The sequence below is a fragment of the Equus caballus genome, chromosome 12 (genome assembly GCF_041296265.1).
Source record: "Equus caballus isolate H_3958 breed thoroughbred chromosome 12, TB-T2T, whole genome shotgun sequence".
In the NCBI taxonomy this organism is placed as follows: domain Eukaryota; kingdom Metazoa; phylum Chordata; class Mammalia; order Perissodactyla; family Equidae; genus Equus; species Equus caballus.
In genome coordinates this window covers 8,039,341-8,065,668 of record NC_091695.1, presented here as the reverse complement: position 1 = coordinate 8,065,668, position 26,328 = coordinate 8,039,341, and the positions used below count along the sequence as shown (strand labels likewise).

The following is a 26,328-nucleotide window of genomic DNA, read 5'->3' as shown; positions in this document are numbered from 1 at the left end:
CACTATTTCTTTGGCAGCATTAAGAAAACATTTGGAGAGATGGCAGGAAGGGTTTCTCTGCTGTTAAGGAATGTGCCAGAAAGGGTGGGTTACAAAATCCTCCAGGTCTATCACTTTTTGATTTTGTGCCATGCCTGCTGTGAGATTAGGTGGACATCCCAGTGACTCATTTTCAGTACCCACAGTATCTTTTTAAAATTTTTCTCTCTCCTGCTGTTGTTTCTATGGATGTGATAGTTGGGAACCTGACAAATGGTTGTCTTTAGATTCATGAAAGAAAATTCTATCCAAGGGAAGGCCAGAAAGCAGTCTATAAAGGATGCTAGATTAGCATCTTGGGATGATGATTTGTTGGAAAGGTAAATAGCATTTGCATTTCTGATGAGATAGATGTCACAGCTCCAGGATATGGGTGTGTGTGTGTGTGTGTGTGTGTGTATGTCAGAGAGAGGGAGAGAGAGAGAGGGAGAGAGAGAGAGAGAGAGAGAGAGAGAGAGGAATCCATACATGTAAGAGACTTCTCACCAATACGTTACTTGTATAGGAACAGAAGTCTGCAGTTTATACAGTGCTTTCCATGTGCATGATAATTATACAATTTGATTCTCACAACATCCTTATGGAATAAATATTACCATAGGTTGACAAATAAGAAGGCTGAAAGGTTAAGTGGCTCAGCCCAGCTGGTAGGCGGGAGAAATATAAGTTGAATCTATTTTCAGGTGAACATCCTTCTCTAGCAGTGGTGCTACACCGAACATTTACATAGGTTCTGACCTAAGACATAGAAGACAGCACCCCTACTTACAGGAATTTACTTTAAAAAATAAAATCAGTTAATTTTTCACCCCCGGGAGTAGGTAAGATTAAGGCTAGTGGATTTGTCAAACCAATCGTTGTAGTGAATTTTTTTTCTTTCCTTTCGTTTCGCATGGTTTTCTGATTACAAAAGCAATATACAGATACCTGGTGTCAGCTTTGACCTATAAAGAGCTTGGAAGTCATCACTCTTGTCTTTACAGGAAAAAAATTAAACATAAAAATCAATGACACTTATTGGACCCATCAGAGAACTGAGGTAGTGGGCAAACCATCACCCTGGAATCTTGAGAGACAGATTAATACAGAGAGTGACAGCTGAACGCCACTTACCTGGAGCAGGAGGCACTAGAACCATAGCTGGTAGGAACATGTCAATGATAATTTTGATAAGTTGCTGGAGGCTGAGCGTACTCTAGTATGAAGTGAGATGCTCCTGGGAGGCAGTTGTAGTGGGGGTCTCACACTTCTGTGGGTTTTACCTCCAGGAACCCTACCAGGTTCTCACCATAAGATCTGAGAAAGATGTCCTCATGACTCTAGCAGAGGAAGGGATAGTCATTGTGAAATATGTTCAGTGTGAGAAAGGACTACTCTCTAGAAAAAAGGACTTTACAAGAGTCTCATTCCAGCTGGGGAAAGGGCATTCCTCCCACTTTATCACTCTCTAACCTTCTTGTCTCACCTGAGGTAATGGTGGAGTGGGGAAGCTGTGCCACTGGATCAACACTTGTGAAGATCACAACCCAGGAATACAGGCCACTAAGGACTAAGATTTAATCATAAGATTATAGAATGCCTTTCCTCTCCAACATCTTACCACTACATCAACAGGGATCTGTATGTAACAGTGGAGTCCAGCTTAAAGAACTGCAAGACACAAACTCTCCGAGGGGGAGTACTTAGGAAAGCCCAAACTCAGGAGGAGACACAAAAACAAGGAGATTTGAGGAATTTGATACCTCTGGCACTTATACCTTCAGAAAACATTAAACCCAACCCAACTCCTAGTCAGAGTTATATAAATCTTCACACTAAAAGCATACTTACCTAATTTCCTGTTATCCAATATAACACCACCAATGTTCAGCGAAAAATCATAAAGCAAGAAAAAAACAGTCTGAAGAAACAAAGTACGTATTAGGACCAGACTCAGGTAAGACATAGATGTTGGAATTATTAGGCAGGGATTTACAATAACTGTAATGAATATGTTAAGGGCTATAATGGAAAAAGTAGATAGCATGCAAGAGTAGATGGGTAATGTACATAAAGAAATGGAAATTTTAAGAAATAATCAAAAGGAAATGCTAGAAATAAAAAATTGTAACAGAAATGAAAGCCGTTAACAGCTCATGATTAGACTAGACATAGCTGAGGAAATAATTAGTGATCTTGAAGATAGGTCAATAGACACTTTAAAAACTTAATATAAAGAATAAAAAAGAAAAAAAAAAAAACAGAACAAAGCATCCAAGACCTGTAGGATATACATCAAAAGATGTATATGCCAAAAGGAGAAGAGAGAGAGAGTGAAACAAGAGAAATATTTGAATAATGGCTACAAAGATTTCAAAACTACCAAAGCACAGATATAGGAAGCTCAGAGAACACTAAGCAGAATATCAAAAGAAAACAAAACAACACCTAAAATGTTATATTCAAACTTCAGAAAACCAAAATCTTGAAAGAAGCTGGAGGAAAAGACAGTACCTTACCTATAGAGAAACAAGAATAAGAATTTTAGTGGACTTCTCATCAGAAAACATGCAAGCAAGAACAGAGGGCAATGAACTATTTAAAGTGTTGGAATTAAAACCCACCCAAACTAGAATTCTGTATCTAGTGAAACAATCCTTTGAAACTTAAGGAGAAACAAGACTTTCACAGAAAGATGAGAGCAGAGAGAATTCATCAGCAGCAGAACTGCCCTGCAAGAAATATTAATTAATACTCTTCAAGGGGAAGGAAAATTATATGGCCCAGAAACATGGATCTACTTAAAGAAAAGAAGAGTATCAGAGAAGTAACAAATTGGGGTAAAATAAAATATTTTATTTTTATTAGTCTTAATTGATCTAAAAGATAACTGTTTAAAGTAATCTTAGTAACTATGAATTGGGTGATTATAGAATACGGAGAAGTTAAGTAAATGACAGCCATGTCAAAAGAAATGACGGGAAAAATTAGAAATACTCTGTTTTAAGGTACTGCACTACACGATACAGTGTATGTACACTGTTATTTTAAAATGGAATTAGAATAGTTAAAAACGTATATTGGAAACCCTATAGTAACCACTAAAAGTTTTAAGAGAGAAGCGTAAGTGATATGCCAAGAGAAGAGATAAAATGGATCATATAAAGTGACTTATTAAAATCAGAGAAGGCAAAATGAGAGAGCCAGGGGAAAGAAAGAACAAATATAATAAACAGAAAACAGCTACGAACATGGCGGATGTTTAACTGACATCAATAATCATTTTAATATGAATGGCCTGAATATTCCAATTAAAAGACAGACTGTTATGGTGGATAAAATGGCTGATTCTAGGACTAAAGGTAGGAAATATATAAGATGAGCCTGGAGCGTCTTTAGTACCAGAGAGTAAAGAACTGCTCTAAAATAGAAAACAAAATATCCACAATGGCGCAATATGTCAAGGGGACATGAGAACCAACCAAAGAGCTTCCAATGGCCAAAGCTGGACCAGTTTCAGCAACAAAATAAAGTAGTATTGGGTTACATCCCAAAGTATGAAGTAAGTATCCATGAATGCATCCTGATATAGATCAATGATTAAATAAATGAATCAATGGTGGGAAAGAGACAAATTTCTCATGCAGAATTCCAAATAGTTTATGTAGATATTCTGCCCTCAAGGAAGTGGAACATAACTTCCCACTCAGTACGTACAGGCTGCTCATAGCGACTTCCTTCCAAGGAGCACTGCAAGGGAAGGGGGTTGAAAGAGTAACTTTATAGTGGAGAAATCTGACAAACACTACCTCTAAATCAACAGCGATAAGTTATGTTGATGGTACGTGCTGTTAATATGATGTGATGAAAATGCTGCTTTTCTCCAGTGTTCTTCCTCTGCCAAACACATAACCTCAGTCTAATCAAGAGAAAGCGTCAGACAAATCTCCATTGAGAGACATTCTACCAAATGCTTGAGCAATACTCACCAAAAACAAGGGAAGTCTGAGAAACTGTCACAGCCAAGAGCAGCCTAAGGACACACGACCACTGAATGTATAGTGATATCCTAGAACAGAAAAAAAGACATTTAGGTTAAAACTGAAGAAATCTGATTAATGTATGAGTTTCAGTGAAGAGAAAAGATAATACATAATAATTTAAAATTATAGAAAACACAAAGTATGAAGAGGAATAAAATTTTCCTATGCAATAACCATTTTCGTATCTCTCCTTTCTATCTTTCATATGCATGAATATATACTTATCTAAATGCACACCCTGGGATGTATCTTTGCCCTAAAATAATGTCAAATGAATGTCAGACAGATTTAAGGAATATATATCTATATACATACATACATAATACATATGTACAAGTGGAATCATGCTTTTTAAAGGTTGTATATGCTGTTTATCACTTATTTATCCTGCTTTTTTCATGTCATTGGGTATTCCTAGGAGAGATGGTTTTAAGTTCTCCGTGGTGGTTGACTGATGATACTTTGTTTGATCAGACTGCTTTCTTTGGTTGCTAGCCCTGTGTGTTTCAGGTGAGCTGGCTCCATGTGCCAGGCTGAGCATCCTCTGCACTTACGTTTACCTTGGAGGGGCCACGCAGATCATACTATATGACTCTGCAGTCTGTGAAATCTGGGCTCCCATATCTACTGCTTGATTCTTCTGTGTTCCTAGGCAAGCCCCTTAACTATTCTGAGCAGCAATGATCTCCTTCACAGAGTTGTAAGAATAAGACAATGAGCATGAGGGTCTTATTATAGTATCTGCTGCATAGAAGGTGATCAATGAATGAGGATTGCTTTTCCCGCTTAAGTTAGACTTAAAAGGCCTCTGCTGCGTCCCAGGAGAACCCAGCTTCAGTAGATTCCTGGTACCTTGTGACTTCAGTTTAGCCAGAAGAGGAGGGCTTATGCATCCTCAATGCAGTCCCTTTATTTCAAATGTCATTGGGAAGGTACTGAGTGATACCAGATACTGATGATACACCAGCTGCCATGCTTAGCTCTCAATATTCAACAAATACGGAATATGCCCCCAAACTATGCAAGGTATCATACCTTGCCTAAGCTGACATTGCGCCTGTCTCCAGTTTGCAGGCTGCCATGACAAGATACTAGAGATTGAGTGTTGTAAATAACAGACATTTATTTTCTTACAGTTCTGGAGGCTGGAAGTCCAATATTAATGTGCCAGAAGGGTTGAGTTCTGGAGAGGCCTCCCTTCCAGGTTGGCAGGTGGTCATCATCTCTCTGTGTCCTCACATGGCCTTTCTTCTGTGTGCATGCAGGGAGAGAAAGAACTGTAGTGCACTTTCCTTTTCTTATAATGACACAAGTCCTGCCAGATTAGAGCCCCACTCTTATGAACTCATTTAACTTTAAATACCTCCTGAAAGGCCCTGTCTCTAAACACAGTCACACTGGAGGTTAGAACTTCAACATATGAATTTTAGGGGGGACACAATTCAGCCCATAACGGCTCCTAAGTGGTGGAGTCAGGATCAAAATATAATTTCACATGCAAATTTAAAGCCACATCTGCAAAGTAGTCTTGCTTATAATGGAAAGGAAAACATGCTGTTGGTCAGCATCATGGTTTGTCATATTATCATCCTCAACGTCATTATTCAAAATTGATTAACTGCTCTGTATCTGAAGCCATCATTTTTTTCAAAGTCACTTTCTTTTCTCTGGGTTGTGGTTAAATCTCTTTCCTGAAATGATGTCAAATGAATGTCAGAGGGAGCTAATGAATTGTGACAACAGACTGAAAGGGGCTGCCTGATAGTAGGAGGGTTTTGTTGGCTCCAGCTGTGCACATCTCTCCTAATGACACCAAGCCTTTGATCCTGGGAACTTCCATGGAGTCTGTTAGTATCCAGGAATTCAATCTTGTGAAAGATTGGGGTCATTTGGGGGCTCTTCTGAAGGCTAAGGTTTATTTCTTCTTATCCTTGTATGGCCTTTGGTCAGTCTAGGTCTCTGTCTGCTCTTCCCTTGGTTTTACATCATAATCCCCTCCCTGTCATTTTTTGGTATCAGGTGCAATTTGTAGTCTTGTCTGAAGCCACCAGCTCACTTCACAGATGGTGAATTGCGGTTGAGAGTAATGGGCCTATTCGGTTCGGCCCAGAGAGTATATTAGTGTCTGATAGCCTATAACTGCTGAACATTGGACATTATTCACACTGCTCCAAGGTCATCTGCAGTGCTGCCTCTCCCTCCCTTTCCCATTCTCCTCCATTCCTCTCTCTACCTCTGTCAGATACGAATTACATGAAAGTCATGAGGCCATTAGAAGTTAGTTCTGGGACCGGAGAACAATGAGTCTTTGTTACCAATCTGGTTCAGTTTTGCTCCAACTAACTGAGAAGGCTGGCTGAGCACTTGAAAGAGAACTCAATAAAACAGTAAAACCAAATTTAACTGCTAAGAATGCATGGGTCTTCTCTTAGAGGAAGTACCAGCCTCTGCTCTAGGAGGCATCATTTCAGATAGAAAATCAGGAATCAAGCAGCTGGTGGAGTGTTAATGGACCATTTGAAATATTAGATACTATATATAAAATATGGTGCTGGACATTCTGATGCTACGTTCTGGGCTAAGTCTTAATTAAATGAAGTAAGGTATGTGAATGTGCCCAGCTTAATGCTTGACACCCTATAGTGTAAGTGTTGTCTTCCTTCCTTCCATCTTTCCGTCCTTCCTTTCTTCCTTCCTTTTTTTCACTTTTTCATTCTTTCGTTCTCTCTTTCTTTCTTTCCCTCTTTCTCTTCCTCCCTTTATCACTTTTCTTGCTTTCTGAGCCATCACATTCACTAGAGAACACTAAGTAGCTGGAAAAAGACTTCAGAACCTGAGCTGTGTTTGAGATATAGCTGGGCATTTCCAAATGCATCTCTCTTCTTGGTTTCACAGCTATGACATGCTTTCCCAGGAAACACTGAGAATATTTTTGGAAATATTTTGAAATTTTACTTATTGAGACTTCCATGGTATGACAGCTTTCAAATCAAAGGAATGCCCAGGCCCAACTCCATTACGGAAGGTTGCATTCCTTCTCATGTCTCAGACTGAGAGGTTTTTGTCAGCACTGCAGAGCGTGAATGAGGATGGAATTAGATGAAGGACAGAACTTACCAACCCAAGGCTGGACGTCCTTCTCAGTGATGGGCAAGGGGTCCCTGGGTGGGGCAGCTTGTCTTATCTAGGTTTTGAGGACTAATAGAAAAAGGATGAAAGGAGATTTCAGCATTGTCAAAATCAGTACACACGCCAAATGGCAGCTAGCCTTGGGACCATGGAACACTGAAGCTCAGCAAACACATGGAAATCATCTAGTTCAGAGATGATAAATTTTACCTCACTTGTTCTCGTTCACTCTGAGTAGAGGCAGAGTTGACCAAGGCAACACTGCAATTAGAACCCAGTTTTCCGGATCTTAGTCTAGGGCTTTTTGTTTGATTGTTTTGAAATACCTTACATGGACTGTGTTGAGATGTCACTCTTTGGCTATAGTTCTAAACGATTTAACACTTTCCCTCACGTCGCCACCTACCTAGAGCCAAAATCCAGTGTTTAATGGTAGAGTTTCCAAGGGCTGGATAAACAGTACTTTTCTTTCCCACCTGACTTTTGAGCCAAGTGAGAGAGAAGACAAAAGATTAGGCAAACGGAGACCACTGTCAATGTTATTATAAATAAAGCTAATATTGAAGAACGAGGTTTAGATCTGAGGCAACGTTGACCTTTCTGATATTGAATTCCTCCTATGGAAATCTTGCCCAGCATGTCTCTCTCTATCTTTAAGGAAGTAGTAAGGGTATGGGAAAAGAAGCCAAGAGCATTTAGGAAGAGTAATTTTCATGGAAGCCAGAGGATTGAGGAATAAATATCCTCCTGAATGCCCTCCTCTCTCTTCCTAAGCAGGCGAGATAACCATCAAACCCAAACTCCGAATATATTATCTGACAATAGAATGTGATATTTAAAAACTGGTTGAACCTTAGAAATTCAAAGTAGCCACTAAATTTTCCTTCTGGAAGTTTCAAATCCTTATCCAAATCCCAGAGCAGGATCTGCTACTTATAAAATGATAATAAATTAATATAAATTTAGTGTGCACTAATGATCAAAGTGGAGATGACCAAGAGAGAAATGTATGATTTTCAAGGACCTATACTGCTTTTGAGTAACCTTAACAAAATAACAGCTTCCTGGAAATAATATCTCTGCCTTTAGTTGTCTGTCTTAAGGAGTCATCATAATATATTATGGGTAGATTCATTTGGAATTGGTAAGCTATTTGGAATCTTATAAAGCAGTGGCCTGGATTCAAAGTTTAATATCTGTCTTATGTTCTTCAGACATCTATATTTCTTTATTAAATAGAGTCAGTGATGGAAAACTCTAGTACCTGTCATCATAGAATACTTGGTATTTACCTTTCTTCTGGTTGATTTGTGGCATCTGCTTTTTGTTCTCAGGTTTTTGATGCTAACCATTGGGGAAATTTCCAAGATCTAAGATGGAAAAATTAATGTCACAGGATGCTGATAGCTGCTCACAAAGAGAACCTAGGAAAAGACCTCTTAGTACGAACATCTCCACATGGGTGAAGTTCAGAGGAGGAAGTTTTTATTTCTAAACAAGGATTTGTTCAGAATTTTCATTTAAGAGGTGAGTGGGGTAAGTATGCCATTGATACCATCTCCTAAGGCTCTGTTAATCCCATTGATATTTATATTTAAGTTTTATTGAGTTAATAGGGTATTATGTATTTATTAAGTTACATCAAAGAGCCATAGAAAAGGAGTTACAGAATAGGAAGACTTCACACTAATAACAAAATTATGATAATTTTGGATCTGGTCAGAGGAAAGAGCAGTGGAATGACAAGGTGTTTGGTAAAATCTAGTTTGAGCAGAGGAGGGAGTATGCACGGAGAGGAACCACATAACTTTACATCTTAGGGACATCAATCCTCACAAATGTCAGGTCTTCTTGAGGTTTAAAACCCAGTTGCTGCCACAAATTCTTTAGTCTCTGAGTTTCATCATCAACTCATGTTCTTGTCCCCAAGCTTCCCCAGTCCCTGCTATGGAGCTCTTACTTGCAGGCTTTGCTAAACTCGATGGACTCTCCCAGCAGGATAGATGGTAGATTCAGAGCTCTGGGGCTCAGCTTCTTCAGCCGTTTGCTTACTCCATTCTGCCTTGCTCCCATTCCCAACAATCAGCCTCTGCATGAGGCAAGCTGCCTCATGAGGTAGCAGTGTGTTCTCTTTCTTTTTCTTGTCCTCCTACACCTGAGTCGGGGACTTGCCTAGGAATCTAAGCTCATTCATGGTTGAGCCTATCACTTCATTTTTCTCTCAAGGGTTGAAATCTTATCTTTGAAAGACAGTCGTTACATCTAGTCTTTACTATCTGCTGGACCCGAGGTCTCACATGAACCTGCATTTACTTGCCATTTTTCCGCACTGTGGTTCTCTAACCATTTGCTTAGGAATTCATCTGTTGGTCGTGGACTTACATATCTTGGCTTTGTGTGCCTCTGGAGGTAATAGAGTCCAGGTTTTCCAGTGCAAACTCTAATCTGGAGACTTGCATTCAGGAAGTTTATTAGAGAAGCCCTTGTGGGGCATGAAGGAAGCAGGATCAAGCAGAGTTGAGTTGTACTCCATTCTCAACAAAGGCCTCAGCCAATTCTGCAGAAGCTTTGATGCTGGGATTTTTCCTTAGAGATGCACTGAAAGAAGGCAATGGGGCCAGGCCTTTATATGTTCACATCTGCCACTCGTTGGACTGAGGCTGTCCCCAGGGAGGATGCTTGGTTTAGGGGAGGATGCCTCTCTTCAGATGAGAGACTCCCCTAATTGCTGTCAGCTGCCAGCACTCTGAGCAGCTAGGGAATGAGTCCTGAAGGGAGATCTCGCAGTGCGCACCACGCTCACCATCCAGTGTAACATGAAGATCTGAGATAAGATGAGGGAGCCCCATCACACAGATTTTAAGCACTTTCTTAGGTTATCTCATTCAGTGCTCACAAGGATCTTGTAAAGCAGGTATCGTTATTGTTATTATTTTAATTTTATTTTATTGTGGAAAGAACACAACATGCGATCTACCCATTAACAAATTTTTAAGTGTACAATACATTGTTGTTGACTATAGTTACAGTGTTGCACAGCAGATCTCTAGAGCTCATTCGTCTTGCTTAACTCAAACTTTACACCCGTTGATTAATAACTCCCCATTTCCCACTCCCCCAGGTCCCTGGCAACCATCATTCCACTCCTTAATTCTATGCATTTGACCATTTTAGACACCTCATATAAGTGAAATCTTGCAGCATTTGTCTTTCTGTGACTAGCTTATTTCACTTAGCATCGTGTCCTCAAGGCTCATCCATGGTGTACCATTATCTCTATCTTTATATGAGAAAATTTAGGGAGGTTACGCTATATAAAGGGATTCTAAGTTTGTAGCTCCTGCCCTGTAAGGATATTTGGGACTAAAGGGTTTCCGTAGACTCTATAAAACTTTTGGAGACTGCAAAATAATGTGTGTGTGATTCATGACCCCCAAAAGATTAACCTCACACTAGAGGTCCTCCAAGATCTCGTCTAGCTTGGAAATACAAAATAGTTACCTGCTTTTTTCTATTACAGGATTGTGGTCTAAAATATTTAATAGATTACACTTTTAATAAAACTGCTCAAATCTAAGTACAGGTTGAAAGCATGGAGTCTCAGTGTTTGTCACTTACTTGCGTTTTCTTAGAGAAAGCAAACTATGAATCTTCATTAATTGATGTCACATCATCTGTGAGTGGAGGTGAAGTTGGAAGGATCTAGAAGTCTCTCATGTTTTCAAACGCAGCTGATGAAAGTCAGAGATTTCCTCTCATGCACTTAGGACATGAACCTTTCAGGGACCCCAGCTTGTGTTTGGGAGGGGCTTACAACTGTCTACCTTCTCCTCCCCTTATTCTCCTTCCTTCTCTCTCTCTCTCTTTGTTTTTTCTTTTTTTAACAACAAAGACCTCAAGTTGCTCTAGCTTTAAGCTGCCTGGAATTGATAGAGACATTTAAACAGAAGCAAGGTTTGCAAAGAATTTGTCTCCTGACACTGCCTGTCAGCTGAATAGGGCTTAGCAGGTAACTATGTAAAACTCCCTCTCTCTGCAAAAGAGGGGAGGGGAGGATCATTATCTCGCTCATTAAGGTTTTGTCTGATCAGCTTCAATTAAGTTGAAGCTGGAACAAGTTTATTTGTCTGGGTAACTTTTGCTAATACAGCAGAGAGTGGAAACAAGAGGCCAGGGTCCAATCATAGAGTTCAGACAAAAGAAGGGCCCTGTGCTTGGTTTAATACTCTGCTGTTGATATCTTATAATTCTTAATGATAATTGAACAAAGGACCCCATGTTTTCAGTTCATAGTAGGCCCTGCAATTTATGCATAGCTGGTCCTGTTTCAGTAACCCTGAGTCATTCATTCACCCTGGATTCAGAGTTTTTTGCAGGTAGTTTCAAATCCTAGGGATATCATTCTCTCCTTGAAAACAGGATAGTTTTTTTTCTTCCAGCTTAATTGAGATATAATTGACATATGATATTGTGTAAGTTTAAGGTATACAATGTGATGATTTGGTACACATATGTATTGTGAAATGTTTACAACAATAAGTTTAGTTAACACACCCTTCACTTCTCATAATTACCTTTTTTGTTGTTATGGGGAGAATATTTAAGATCTACTCTCATAGCACTTTCAAGTGTACAATATAATACTGTTAACTATAATCACCATCCTGTATCTTAGATCCACAGAACCTATTCATTTCTCTTATAACTAGAAGTTTGTGCCCTTTGACTAACATCTCCTCATTTCCCCCACCCATCGGCTCCTGGAAATCACTGTTTTACTCTCTGCTTCTATGAGTTCAGCTTGTTTACATTCCACATATGAGATTATATGATATTTGTCTTTCTCTGTCTGAATTATTTCACTTAGCCTAATGCCCTCAGGGTCCATCCATGTTGTCACAAATGGCAGAATTTCCTACTTTCTCATGGCTGAATAATTTTCCCTTGTAGATGTACCATGTTTTCTTTACATTCATCTGTTGATGGGTACTTAGGTTGTTTCCATGATTTGGCTATTGTGAATAGTGCTGCAATGAACACACGAATGCAGATATCTCATTGAGTTGGTGATTTCATTTCCTTTGGATAAATCCCCAGAAGTGAGATTGTTGTATCATATGGTAGTTCTATTTTTAATTTATTTTGGAACCTCTTTAATGTTTTCCGTTGTGGCTACGCCAGTTTACATTCCCACTAACAGTGCCCTAGGATACCCTTTCTCCACATCCTCACCAGCATTTATCTCTTGCCTTTTTGATAATAGCCATTCTAACAGGTGTGAGGTGATATCTCATTGTGGTTTTGATTTGTATTTTCCTGATAATTAGTGATGTTGAGCATCTTTTCATGCACTTGTTGGCCATTTGTATGACTTTTTTGGAAAAATATCTATTCAGATTGTTTGCCCATTTTGTAAATTAGATTATTTATGAGGTTTTTTTTTTGAAATTGAATTGTATGAGTTCCTTATGTGTTTTGAATATTAACCTCATATCAGATATATGGTTTACAAATGTTCTCTCCCATTCCATAGGTTGCCTCTTCATTTTGTTGACTATTGTTTTTTTGCGGTGTAGAAGCTTTTAAATTTCATGTAGTCCTACTTATTTATATTTGGTCTTGTTACTTTTGCCTTTGGTGTCATATCCAAAAGATCCTTGCTGAGACTGAAGTCAAGGAGCTTTACACTGTGTTTTCTTCTAGGAGTTATAAAGTTTTGGGTCTTATGTTTATCCTTCAATCCGTTTCTATTTAATTTTTGTGACTGGTGTAAGATATGGGTTCAATTTCATTCTTTTGTATGTGAATATCCAGTTTTCCCAACATCATTTATTGAGGGGATGATCCTTTCCCCTTGAGTATTCTTGGCTCCTTTGTGAAAAATTAGTTGCCCAGGGGCCGGCCCCATGGCTGAGTGGTTAAGTTGGCGTGTTCCACTTCAGCGGCCCAGGGTTTCGCGGGTTTGGATTCTGGGCGTGGATATGACTCTGCTCATTAGGCCACGTTGAGGCGGCATCCCACATACCACAACTAGAAGGACCCACAACTAAAATATACAACTATATACTTGGGGGATTTGGGGAGAAAAAGCAGGAAAAAAAAAGAAGATTGGCAACAGTTGTTAGCTCAGGTGCCAATCTTTAAAAAAAAAAATTAGTTGCCCATATATGTGTGGGTTTATTTTTGGGCACTAGATTCTGTGCCATTGGTCTGCATACTTGTTTTTATGCCAGTACCTTACTGTTTTTATTACTATAGCCTTGTAATATAGTTTGAAATCAGGAGGTGTGACGTCTCCAGCTTTGTTCTTTCAAAAGACAGCTTTGGCAAAATAACATTTGATCATGGGGAAACCTTTTTTTTTTTTTTTTTTTTTTTTTTTAAAGATTTTATTTTTTCCTTTTTCTCCCCAAAGCCCCCCAGTACATAGTTGTATATTTCTCGTTGTGGGTTCTTCTAGTTGTGGTATGTGGGACGCTGCCTCAGCGTGGTCTGATGAGCAGTGCCATGTCCGCGCCCAGGATTCGAACCAACGAAACACTGGGACGCCTGCAGCGGAGCGTGCGAACTTAACCACTCGGCCACGGGGCCAGCCCCATGGGGAAACCTTTTAATGTGCTGTTGAATTTGGCTTGCTACTATTTTGTTGAACATTTTTGCGTTTATGTTCATCAGGGATACTGGCCTGTAGTTTTCTTCTCTTGTGCTGTCCTCGTCTGGCTTTGCTGTCAGTATAATGCTGGCCTCATAAATAACTTTAGGGGTTCCCTTCTCCTCTTTGATGTTTTGGAAGAGTTTAAGGATTGGCAGTAATTCTTCTTTAAATGTTTGGTGTCATTTATGAGTGAAGCCATATGGTTCTGGGCTTTTCTTTGTTGGGAGGGTTGATTACTGATTGAATCTCTTTACTCACTTTTATTCTCTTCAGGTTTTCTATTTTTTCGTGATTCAGTCTTGGTAGGTTGTATGTTTCTAGGAATTTATTAATTTCTTCTGGGTTATTCAAGTGCTTTGGTTATAATTGTCCATAGCAGTCTCTTATGAACCATTGTATCTCTTTGGTATCAGTTATAATATCTCCTCTTTCATTTCTAATTTTATTTATTTGAGTCTTCTCTCTTCTTTTCTTGGTAAGTCACTGGGAACGACGATTATTCCCACTGTGTGCCTGGTATTCGTTGCCCCTGCCCTTCTTCCTTATTCGTAGCCATCTCTGTACATCTCAGTTTTGCTGGTCTCTGTGTGGGATGAAACAAATGTGGGTCCCCGGGCAGTGCCCTAAAAGGCTGAGGAAGCTGGTCCCTCTCCCCCTCTCCTTTGTCTGGCGAGGGGAACTCTTTCTAGCTGGGGAGTTCTCTCTTGGCTGCTCAGCAGCACCGACCTGGGGGAGGGGATGACGCAGGTAAAACGCAGTGGTTCTTCCTTGCCTTTTTGTGCAGTTATTCTCAGGTTTTTTTGTTCCTTTGTGTTGCTGAAGTTTCTTAAATGGACTCCTGAACTCTCCTGGAGCTAGTTTTCTTCTTGGATAGCTGTCAAATGGTTGATTTTTGTGGGGGTATGAAAGCTGGGGCTTCTACTCCCCCATCGTGGTGTCATTACTCCCCAAAATAGGATGCTGAATTCCAACTGCTGTGTGGGAGAAGGCAAGGAAAAAGATGCTGGGATTTGAGTGGATTTGACTCTATGGCAAAACTCTTAATTAAAAACCTGATGGAAAATTGTGGGTAAAGGTAAGAGACCCTAATATTTGTTGAGCCTTTACTATGTACCTGGCACTTTATAACTATTATATCATTGGATCGTCACAATAATTCTCCAAGGCACATATTTTACAGGTGAGGGTCCGTGAGGCTAAGTAACTTACCTAAGATCACACAACCAATAAATGACGGAGCCTGGAACTCATCTTAGATCACTCTGGCGCCAACTGTGGGCAAATGCATTATCTTATGAACATAACTGTTATTTACTAAGTCTAATTAGGATTAACCTTAAACGAGGTGAAATGATTGGCTGGAAAAGTCCTGTAGAAAACTGGGGAAAGGGCATGATTTTAGAATCTCAATTTTGAGAGAGAGCTGAAGAGGTCAGACCTGGAACTAAAACCAGAATCTGACAACATGTGTTAAAGTGAAGTGTTAGAGAAGTGCTGAGATACAGGGATGCTATATTCAAAGTGAAGTGCAAGATACAGATGCACTTTTAAAAGATTTAGCCAAAAAGCTGATTGTAAAACTCTTGGACCCCTTGCCCACATTGGAGTTTACAGAACAAGTCAGAAAAAGGGAAAACTGAGAGAAGCTTTGTAAAGAGGAATTCTGGAGAAAGCTTTTGGTGTGCTGTGAACCCCATCACTCACCCCAAGTGAGGCGGGGGAGGTTCCTGCCTTGTAACTCAAACCTAATGACTTGCCTCAATAGTCAGACTTAATAGGTCTCCTCTTCAGTTTGGAGGACACAGTGGCTTGTTTCTAAAAACTGTTTGAGAAATCTAAAGGGCAAGGGCCAGATCAGCCACCTGCTTTAGGGTGGAGAAAAGGAGTATTACTGTAGCGTAGGGAACATCCTACATTCCTGGGGCTTGGGGAAACGAATGAGTGAGTTTTTCCCATCAAACAGATGCAGGAGAGAGAGCTTCAATTCGATTCACGTTGGAGCTGCACAGAGGGCTGAACCTACTTCAGGCAACAGGAACTGACACTACCACCACATTCCTAAGGACTGACAAAGGAGTAAGTGATCAGCTGAAATGAGATTCATTTGTCAAGATCTGGAAAATTGCAGATAAGAACATTTCAGCAGTGAATAGCATGCTTTTGAAAAAATCTTGAAACTAATTCCCAGAGAGAGTCAGCTCTTGTATACACTGAGCCCAGAGAGTACAAAGAAACCCACAAGAGTGCCAGCCAAGAAAGAACGTTCCTGCCTTACCTTCTTACCTCTCTTACCTCCTCAGCACCAACCTGGGAAGAGAAACCAAACACACTTCCATTCTCCAAATTTAGGGAGCCAAAAAAGGAAGGGCAGAGTCTTGAACTTTACAGCAAGTTTGTGATTTTGAGTGTTGGGTTGGATATTATAATTTCTAGTCTACCTAAGAAGGATGAGAAAACTCATGGGGTCCACCTGAGTTTGTACTTAGAAACAATTGAAGAGATCTCCCTACTTATCACATTTAAAAGGAGGAGAGCTATGAAATAAAATTACTTTCTAGTTACCTGCCATGACTCATACTTGTGTACCATGCTGGCTGATGAGATGTGTTCTCTGATTGTGGCAGGTGCTGAAGATGGTCCATATCAGGCAGTACCCAACAACACAGTCAGTGATGGTGTTTGGAAAGTATGGTGAAGGTGACATGTGACAGTCTAGGCAGATAGCCAGCAAGGTAGCTGATTACTTGACTCGTGGGTTGAGTATGGTAGTGGATATCTTGGAACTCATGTTTTCTGCAGCAGACTCTTTTGGTGGCCCATCCAATACCCTTTATTGGTACTCCCATACCCCAGTTACTGAAAATGTTGACTGGTAAAGGCTCACACCTACGTCCATCTCCTAAGAATTTTTCTTAGCTGACATGAGCCTCTTTACATTGAAATGTTTGGAAGATTATGCTTAGTTCCTGGGGTAGTCCACAGCCAATGCCTCACAAATAAGGAGGTTCAAAAGTCTGACCACCTTGCCTCAAAATGGAACAATTTTGTAGGTCCAGATATGTTCTAGAGCTCTCTAAGTAACCAGTCTAATAGTAGATTTCAGCAAAATTACATCTTTGCTTAGTTTCTGTCCCTGCTGTATCCTGATTTCTTATATTTCTTACAATTTTCTTTTGAGAACATTCTCTCAATAAATCACTTACACAAAACTCCCATCTCAGACTCTGCTTCTAGGGAATCTGACATAAGACCAGGAGTGCTCCTAGAAATCTGACTTTAAAGCATGGGATTCTGGAGTTCGATCATTCGCTGGCTGAATGACAATGAGGACCTCATCACTGGTGGTAGGTAGTATACTGATGAGCCGTGGCATGGTGCTGAAGCAGAAAAATTGCTCAGATTTTTACCTGGGATGAACTGGGATACAAGTGGAAGGGGATCCATTGGCTTGTGAAATCTCTGAGATTTTATTGGAGTAATAATTAGGGCGCTTGTGGAATTGGGTGGTGGTACAAAGTACCACTGATGCATTGAAGAGGGAAAATTACAACTTTGCATCTATTAAACACCAACATGAAACAAAGTGTGAAATTCAAAAAGCCTCCTTGGCAACTTTTAAAGAGATAATCTCCTGAAGCTGGAGGGCAGTCTGAGCTGATGACCAGGATTCTTTGGGTGTTAGAAGTAGCAAATTCTGCAACTGTGAATACTGATTTCATCCATCTTTGGGATGATGTCGAAGGCTACTTATTTTGAGTGAGGTTCAGAGCAAGAAAATCCTTTGCTGCAGATCCAGGCCATTGCTTTGCCATTTGAGCCATATGGCTCTGCTTATCTCATGTTACTAGAGGTATTTGTACTGAGAAAAGATGCCATGTGGTGTCTCTGGCAAGCCCCAATAGAAGAGTTATGGCACAGACCCCTGAGGTTCTGGACCAAGGCCATGCCATCTGCAAAAAAGTAACTATACACTATTCAAAAAGTAGCTACTAGAATGATACTGGGCCCTGGTAGAAACAAGTTATGTGACCAGGGGGCATCAGGTGAGTGTGCAGCCAGCAGTGTTCATCATGAACTACATGCTGTTAGACCTACCGAGTCTAAGGTTTAGTGGACCCAGCAGCAATCCATTTGCAAGATGTTACAGAATTTCTGGAGTTAGATTCAGAGGTCACAAGTAAGCTACATGAGGAGGTGGCCCTGACTCCCATGTCACTCACTATTGTTGCACTGATGACCCCCTCTTAGTTCATACTGTGGCTTCGTGGAGAAGCCATGACCAGCCTGTGATCAGCTGATAGAAGAGGGAACAAATGAACAAATAAACTCTGCTTGATTTATGCAGAAGTCAGCTCTAATATGTTGATGCAAACCAAAAATAAGAGTGTGGTTACAGGACAACCCTACTCCTGAGTGGCCCTCTAAAATAGTAGTGATTGGAAATCCTCTCAGTGGGAAGAGTGGAAGAGCTTTAGCAGGCTTGCTTCATTATCCACTTTGTAAGGACAAAGAAGTGGCCTGAGTTACACAAACTCAAGTGCAATGGTGAATTGTGCCACTGTTTGGTTAGGAGCCTGACAGGAGCAAGATTGGAAGATCTATGACAAGGACGTCTTGGGGAGAGTCATCTGGATGGACCTATGGGAGCAGATACAAAGTGTGGGACTCTTTGTATCACACATTAATGCTTACCACAGAGTATCTGTTGCAGAAGAGTTTTTTATTTTTAAAAGCTGAGTGTGTAGGATGACGTGGTCAGTAGATGTTAGCCAGTCTCTGTCCTCAGTCACTCTGTGATTGCACAATAAACTAATGAAGGAAAAAGTCATGGTGACAGCGATGGAGGCTGTGCATGGTGACAGCCTGGGCTTCCTCTAGAAGATGATGAGTGTCAGTTACCACCTCAAGACCAATGTCAGTACCTGGGACTGGAGTTCATCCCACTGATCCTCTGCTTGTAAATTTCCCCAGATTTTGTGACCAACTAGAATCCAAGAGAGTCTATGTCTGGATAGAATAAACTTGATGTAAGATAAAAGAGGCTCTGAGCAGTGCAAGATGCAGAGTGAAGTTGATAGTCTTGGTTCCGTACTCGGATCCCCCTTACTGAACTGATATGGTCATCTCCCAGCTGTTGAAATATTGGCTGCTAACAGCTCACAGAAACGTCCTTCTTTTGAGAACTCCCCTATCTGACAGAAATCACCTTGTCTGTAAATATCTAGGAAATTGTACCTAGGGCCTGCATTGTGGTGACACAAACAAGGCGGCTGGAGAACAAAATTTAAGGAGGCACTCTTTCTCAGAATGGTATAAGCACTGAGTCAGCTCCTGAGAGTGAGTGCTTCCTTGTAATTTGCATCCTAGGTCCTTGATTGCCTCACTCGAGTCATGGGCCTCATTGTACTCTTCTCCATGGGATGCCTTGTGTCCATCCACTAATTGTTATGACCACGGTGTGATAGCCTGGCCCCCTTCCCTCACAGTGAGGCTCTGCAGGATCAGGCTGAGGCCAGACTTCACCTGAAACCATAGCTTTCTGTAGCTTCTTCTCCTGCTCTGTTCTTGTTTACCTCATTTACTTACAGGTTTCTCCTGAGATGACTCCTTCAATAAATCACTGTCATGGAATATATATTTCAAACTCTGCAGCTAATGAGCATGACATATGACCCTCCAGATCTGGCAGCATCAACAGGCTTCTGGGACAAGATTAAACTTTATAATGCCCTTGGGCTGTAGCATTCCATAGAAAGCTGTGTGGCCTTGAGTGGAATTCCTACATCGCTGAATGTCGGTTTTCTGTTCTCAAAAACAGAGATAATAATCCCTTCTTTGCAAGAAGGACTTAAATATATAATATATATGTTTTAAAATATATTTATATATAATATAATATAAATATTTTTAATATATATTACATATTTACGTATATAAAACTCTTAGCACTGGGTCTGGCACATAAGTGTTCGATAAATGATAGGTGCTTTTATTAGCAGTATAATTAGTCTATGCTCAGCATTTCCTTTAAACTTCTCTGCGTTTATTCATTCTCTTGAATAATTTTATTCAATTTTGGGGAACAAAGTCCCCAGTTAGTTATTACTGATTAGAGATGATTTGGAAATGTAGCTTAGATCTATACAAACACTTAAGCTTTCTGTGACTTTTCCTTGATTTAAACGTAGTTACGATTAATAGGCAATGTTGGGCAATTTTAGTACTTTCTCTCTGAGGAGTAGAACATACTGAGATGACTCTTCTAAATTCCTTGTATTGTTTTCTCTCTCTCTCTCTCCAACTATGTCATAAAATGATACGATTTTCTGCTTCTTTCCTGTGGGCTTGTCATGTCTTCTAATTTGGATGCTTGAAAACTGGAGACACCTCTCTTATATTGACTGTATGTTTAGTCTTGTGCCTGGCACTGCGTATATACCCAGTAAAAACTTGTAGAATAAGTAGTAAATGTAACAACATTGAATCAGTTCTTGCTGCTACTCCTCAGGGAGTAATCTAACCTAGGATTTTCTATGTGAGAAGTAACTCAATCACAGATCACGGCCTACAATCTGGAGCATTTGTCCTTAACTTCGAGCTGGTATTTGAAACCAATCCTTATTTTTCTCTAATCCTGACAACTCTCTCTCTTTCTCTCTCCTCTCATTCATTTATCTAATCTTTTCTTCTCCAGTCTACAGTTTCACTAACATTTTTCTATGTTTTTATGTCAGTTACTGTGCAGAATAAATGACTATCCCATTTTGACTATACCCATTGGATTTGTGTGTTCCTATTACATATCAGACTATTCTAAACAGACTCTAAATTTTGTTAAAAGCCATTGAGCTACTTTTGTAAGATGCTGTGACAGACTTGCTCAAGGTCTCGCAGCTGGTAAGAGGAAGAGTCAAGATTCTAGTCCTGGTTTGGGTAGCTCCAAAGCCCATTATACATTAGTCAGTAGTTATACCCTGCAGTGGACAAATGCATGGTTTGCTTTGGTGTTCAACTTTCTCATCTCATTCCTAGGTTTCTATGGTAAGATGATTAATATGGGAAATACTTTTTCCTCATTTCTCACATTTCTAAAAAGGGACTCTACTTCACATCTTAATAGGAAACATTATTAGAAGGAATCCAGCAAGATTCTGTCTCCCTATGTCAGGTGCTCATCCCCATAAGATGAGTGGGGTTTTCATTGTTTTCTTTCTTTAAAGCTGATTGGCGAGATGTGCAGGGCTTGTCATCTATTGGGTAGTGTTAATGGCAGAAGAGATCATTTCTCTATTCAGGAGGCAAACCTGGAGAGCTCTCGTTATTTCTTTCTCTCACTTACTTCCTTACTCTTGTTTTCATTCATGCCCTTATACTAATCATCATGGTGTCTCATGTAGCTATCTGCCACATGAACTAGTAAGAAGTGTAGAGGAATCTTTATTGATGTCTTTCTCCATTTGAAAAGCAGACTAAGTAAGCTGTGTTTCATCAGGGCCATGGGTTTTCAATTTCTCTCTATCCAGCTGGTTAATTTCACTGTTTAAAGTTTTGGGGAGAGAGGAGGGCCTGTCATGATCTCCAGTTTGAACTTCCTACTAATAAGCAACATTTGACTCTTCTTATTCTCAATTAGTTAAAATCTGGAGTCTCCCCGAAACTTCTAATAGTATTATTTTGTTGAAGATTTCACCAATAAAGCTGTCTAAACATGAAATTGCATTGTGGGAAGAGTTTTTAATATTACAGATTAATTTCTTTAATAGATATGAGATTAATCCAATATCTAATACTTCTGGTTATCAGTTCAGATAAATTTTGGTTTTTAAAGCAATTTGCTTATGTCAACTGAATTTTAAAATTTGTTGGCATAGAGTTATTTGTACTATCCCTTTATATCTTTTAAATATCTGTTTGATCTATTGTTATATATCCTTTTTCATATATGGAATTAGTAGATTATTGATTTTCATCTAGTCTCCTTTTCTAATATATACAAACAAGGCTATGAAATTCCCTCAAAGTGCTGCTTCAGCCACATCCATAATTTGGACATGTCATATTTGTATTATTGTTAAGTTAAAATATGTTCTAATGCTCCTTGTGATTCTTTTTCAAACCCCATGTGTTATTTAAAAGTATATTGCATACTTCCCAAATATTTGAGTATTTTCTAGCTTTCCTTCTTATTTTTGTTTCTAGCTTAATTTTTACTGTGCAAAAGAAGATGCTTTAAATGATTTCAACTACTTAAAATTTAATTAAATTTACTATTTTGTTATAAATCTCATGTGTGTTTGAAAATAATATGCATTTTGTCATTTTTGTTGCAGCATTCTCTGTATATGTTGGTTTGGTCAGTTTTTAAAACCATGTTGTTTAGATTTTCTATATTGTTGCTAATTTCTTGTCAGTTATTGAAGAAGAGTATTAAAAGTTCTCAATATGATTGCAACTTTATCATTTTTTCTTTAGGGTCTGTCAATTTTCACCTTATATATATTAAAGTTATATTATTAGGTATATGTATATTAACAACTATTATATCTTCCTGGTTTAGTCACTCTTTTGTTATTATGCAATGCTCCTCTTTATCTCTAATAATTTTTTCCTTAATGCCTACTTTATGTTATTAAGTTATGTTAGTCTTTTATATTAGTGGGGCTACATCTGATTTCTTTGGGTTAATATCTGTATATAAAATTCCTTCACCTTTCTATTAATTTATTTTTAAAGAAAGTCTTTTGTAAGCAACATAAAGTTATTTTTTTCTTTTAAATCAAGTCTCAAAAATCAGATAATGTTTTAAACCAATCTTTTAATTGGAATATTAGGCCACTTATGTGCTGTGTAATTATTGACTCATTTGTATTTATAAATATCATTTTATCATTTGTCTTCACTTTATCTTATGCTTTTTATGATCTTTTTTTTTTTTACCTTTTCTTCTGTTAGATTTATAGGTTATTTTGTCTTAAAACCTTTCCTCTACTGGTTTATTAATTTTATATTATTTTGTATTTCTTTTAGCATTTGCCTTAGAGATGTTACAACATGCATCCTTGATTCATCACAATTTAACATAAATTAGTACTTTTACTATGTCACAATCTGGCTGGATTTTACAAACCTTTAATTAAATTTACCCTCTCCTGCTTTATGTGCCATTGTCATCCTGCTTTTTAATTCTTTTTATATTGTAAATCCCACTTGACATTTTTATCATTGTTTTGTGTTATAAATATCACATGTATTTATCCACTTATTAACACTTTATGCTACTTTTAACTCCTTCTTATATCCTCTCAATTTCATCTGTGGTCATTTTCATTTTTTCTGAAAAAATACTGTATTCTTAGTATTTCTGTTAGTGAGGGACTGCAGGTGACTAATTCCATCAGTTTTTTTCCTGGAAATACTTTTATTTTGCTCTTACTGTTGAAGGATATTTTCAATAGGTATCAAATTCTAAGTTGACACCTTCAGTATTTGAATAATGTCATTCCACTGTCTTCTTGATCTCATCATTTCTGTCTGGAAATCATCTATAATTCTCTGGGGTTTTTTCCTTCTTCTTCTCCCCAAAGCCCCCCCAGTACATAGTTGTATATTCTAGTTGTAAGTGCCTCAGTTGTACTATGTGGGACACCACCTCAACACGGGCTGATGAGCAGTGCCATGTCCACGCCCATGATCAGAACCAGTGAAACCCTGGGCTGCCAAAGTGGAGTGTGCAAACTTGACCAGTGTGGCCATGGGGCCAGCCCCTATAGTTCTTATTATTGCTTTCATCTAGGTAATGTGCCTTGCACTCTGATTGCTTTTAAGATTTTTGTTTGTTTATTTTTAGTTTTCAGCAATTATGATGTATCTGAGTGTGGTTTTATTTATATTTATGCTGCTTGGGTTTCATGGTAGTTCTTTAATCTATGAGTTGATATTTTTCATGAATTTTTACAGGATTCTTGGCTACTGTCTCTCCAAAATTTTTTCTCACCCTCTCTTACAATCTACTTATCAAACTCCAATTACATGTATGTTAAAGATTTTCACTGTATCACATATGTCTCTTTTTCTGCTTTATATGCTTGTTTCTCTCTCTGTTTTAATCTGGACATTTTCTATGAACTTTAAAAAAATTTAATTAATCCACTTTTCAGCTGTGCCAAGCTATTGTGAGCTTCTAATTTTAATTATAGTCTTTTTTACTTCTCGAACTCCATTTGATTTTTTTTAAAAACAATTCACTTCTCTAGCAAAATTCTCTATTCTTTTCTTATATATATTAATAAAAAAACTTCAAAATAAGTTTCTGATTAGCTCCAATTTTGGATCATCTGAGAGTTTGTTTTTGTTGTGTGTTTGTCTCTTAATCCTGTTTCTTGGTATGAATGTATGGATGCCAGAAAACTGTGTGGAAAAATCTCAAAATAATCATGCTGAGTGAAAGAACTCAGAATGTAAAGAATGCCTACCATTTTATTCTATTTATATACAATTCTAGAAAATGCAAACTAATCTATAACGACAGAAAGAAAACCACTGGTCATCTGAGAACAGGGAAGAAATCAGTCTGTAGGCATTTGATACATCACAACAACAAAATCTAATGAACCATATGATGTGAGAAGGAAAGTTAGTTAGGATAGGATCAGGAAAGGATTATTTTGGGAAGTTACATTTAATCTGAAATTTAAAGTAAAAGAATGTATTAAACATGAAAAGAAGTGGAAGGAAGGAAATATGTTCCAGGAAGTGGGAGCAGTATCTGTTATGATCTGGCATGATGGAGTAGAAAAAGCAGGTTGGAATAACCTTGGGTCAAAGGAGGTGTAGAGGTAATGGTGAGACATGAGGTGGGAGACAGAATCAGAGTCCAGATCACGGAAATTGGGACTGAAATTAAGGTAACTGGAAATGTACCAGAGTTTTAAGTATTTGGGAGTGGGTCACATAATTAGTTTTGCTTCTCAGAAATTAAGATGGTGTGTAGATATTTGCATGGGGGTACAACTAGAGGCATGAAGGCCAGTTAAATTTTCTACTGTAGTACATACGTGGGTCAGGCCGGTGTAGATGTCAAGAAGAATTTTAGCTGATCTGGTAATAGATTGAATGTGAGGAGTGAAGGAAATGAAACAGTCGGGAGTAATATTGAGGTTTCTTTCTTAGATGGCTATATTGTTGATGGTGCCATTTACTGAGGTAACACAAGGGTGGGAGCTGGGTTTTTGAAGAGAAAATGTTGAAAATACTTTCAAACATTTAGTGTTTGTGGTGTTTATGTTACATTTAAATGAATATTTCCATTATCCAGTTATAATTTATTGATTTGGAACTCAGGAGAGAGAAAGATCTGGGAGTTATATAGAGGGCAATGGAAGCCAAGGCAAAGTGTGTAGAGAAAGAAGAGAGAGCTGAGGGCAGAGTGCTTAGGAACACAAACAGTTCAATAGAGAAAGAGGTCACTAACAAGATGCAATGGAAACCAAAAATAAGGAGATTGTCAATGAGGTAGTGTGTCATCTGAGGTGAAGAAATGGGACAAACTCTATGTTGCTTCTCAAATACCCTATCCCAGTTAAGTGATATTCCCTCTGCAGTCTATGCTCTTCCCTATTGCATCTCTTGTAAACTTCTTCAGCTCGAGGACCTCCTCTTTTGGAAAGTTCGCCTAAGTCCCACAGGCAGACTTTGGAGCACACTTCTTATGTTCCATTTGTTTGGATTCTGCTCATCACACTGCAATTTAATTATCAGTCTACAAGCCTATTTCCTTGCCAGATTGTGACTTTTGATTTTATATTTTCAGTATCACTACATTTCAACCTTGGCTGAATCCCTAATGCCTAGTGTAATAATTTTATGAAGGATGCTCAAAAATTATTTGTTGAATGAATAAAAAGCTATTAAAAAAAAAAGAAATCTGAATTACTAATGATGAAAAAAGGCAAACAATGTTTCATTGTGTATCTTTCCTAGGAATTGTGCCACAAACTAGTGTAGCCAAGTTACTGCATTTCTAGGGAATCAGTTTCCTCATTAGTGGAATCGAGATGTTTGTTAACGGTGATATTCCATGTTCTATTACCAGTTCTATTTCAGCAAGTATTTTATTTCTGGACTGAAATAAATATTTTGATTGAAAAAGAATCTTCCTTTTTATGCCTGTCTTAGTTCTTCCTCTGGTTTTTAAATGGGTGTTGTCTGAGTCTAGAAAGTATCAAATCTCAGTCTCCTGTGTGCCTTTCTTACTTTTATTTCTCACGAGAATTTCTAGGCACAGTGTGGTTAAGCCTCACAGACCCAGCCATGTCCTAAATAGATGTCAGCAGGGGTTGAAAGACTGTGGATGAGAAAGTGCCACCACTTCCTAGGTAATTGGAATAAGGAAGAGGACACCATGCACGGGGATTTGACAAAGGATTAACCCGTCTTCTCTACTGTAAAGCAGTCATAGGCTCATTTGTTACTCATGGCACTACT

General features: G+C 38.7%; 1 long non-coding RNA gene across 1 annotated transcript in view; it reads left to right on the top strand.

Annotated features, from left to right (window-relative positions):
- LOC138916568 (uncharacterized) overlaps window positions 1-8,717 on the top strand; it is a 298,642-nt gene extending 289,925 nt beyond the window's left edge. The window contains exon 5 of the long non-coding RNA XR_011423842.1: window positions 8,525-8,717. This is a non-coding gene — a long non-coding RNA (uncharacterized lncRNA). The remainder of the gene's footprint in view (window positions 1-8,524) is intronic.
- The last annotated feature ends 17,611 nt before the right edge of the window (window positions 8,718-26,328 follow it).